Source organism: Penaeus monodon, chromosome 34 (genome assembly GCF_015228065.2).
Source record: "Penaeus monodon isolate SGIC_2016 chromosome 34, NSTDA_Pmon_1, whole genome shotgun sequence".
In the NCBI taxonomy this organism is placed as follows: domain Eukaryota; kingdom Metazoa; phylum Arthropoda; class Malacostraca; order Decapoda; family Penaeidae; genus Penaeus; species Penaeus monodon.
Window position 1 is genome coordinate 30,856,786 of NC_051419.1, and position 827 is coordinate 30,857,612.

The window sequence follows — 827 nt, forward strand, 5'->3', positions numbered from 1 at the left end:
CCCCCCCCTTTACCCATTGGCCCCCCCATGCTGTAATCGTAGTAGGCCCATTTAGAGATACGATGCAGAGAAAGTATTCTTGCATGTCTAATAGTTATGAGAGAGTGAATTTAAGTGAGGAGGAGCAATAACTTAATATAAATTGTTTCTCAAATTCATCTTATCAACACTAAATTATGAAGATTTACCCAACTTTAAATTCACTTGAAAATAACTATGAGTTGTTTTTCTCGTTCTTGTTAGTGCATGGAGTACATAATATAGGAGTTCTCAATAACGGCCAAAGGTGTGTCATACTTTTGATAGTTTTATAATGGACATATCTTAGTGAAAGAATTATTGGCTTGAATCCTACGTATTTTTTTTCTTTTTTGTATTTTGTGTTATGTGCTGTTAAAATTCTGTTGTTTTTTAATTAAAATAGATTAAGACTGGATGTGTTTGCATTAAACACTTGAGGTGTAATGAACAAAATATGAGATTGAATGCAACTAAATCGTGTACTTTCAAATTCCCTTTATGGTTGTAAAGGCATTCGTGTGTATATTTGTATGTTCTGTTTTCATATTCATATACATTTCTTTTCAGAATACTCAGATTCTGCATTTAATATTGCACGAGGGTTATTATCATTGTGCCAAGTATTAATTTTTCCCAGTTTTGGCATTGTGATGAGTAGTAACCTGTTAGAGAAGATTAAGTCCATGTTCCTTTTCCTTATGAATAATGAACTGAAAAAGAATCAGATCCATCTTTTGATTAGGAGGGTCCGGCTTCCCAGATTTTAAAATGGGCAATGCTTTTCCAACAAGTGTTGAATTATCTGT

The 827-nt window shown here is 32.9% G+C and overlaps 1 protein-coding gene across 4 annotated transcripts in view; it reads left to right on the forward strand.

The window, feature by feature from the left end:
* Nucleotides 1-827, forward strand: part of LOC119594713 (gamma-tubulin complex component 2-like) — a 15,511-nt gene that overhangs the window by 11,568 nt on the left and 3,116 nt on the right. The gene's annotated exons all lie outside the window — the stretch shown is intronic.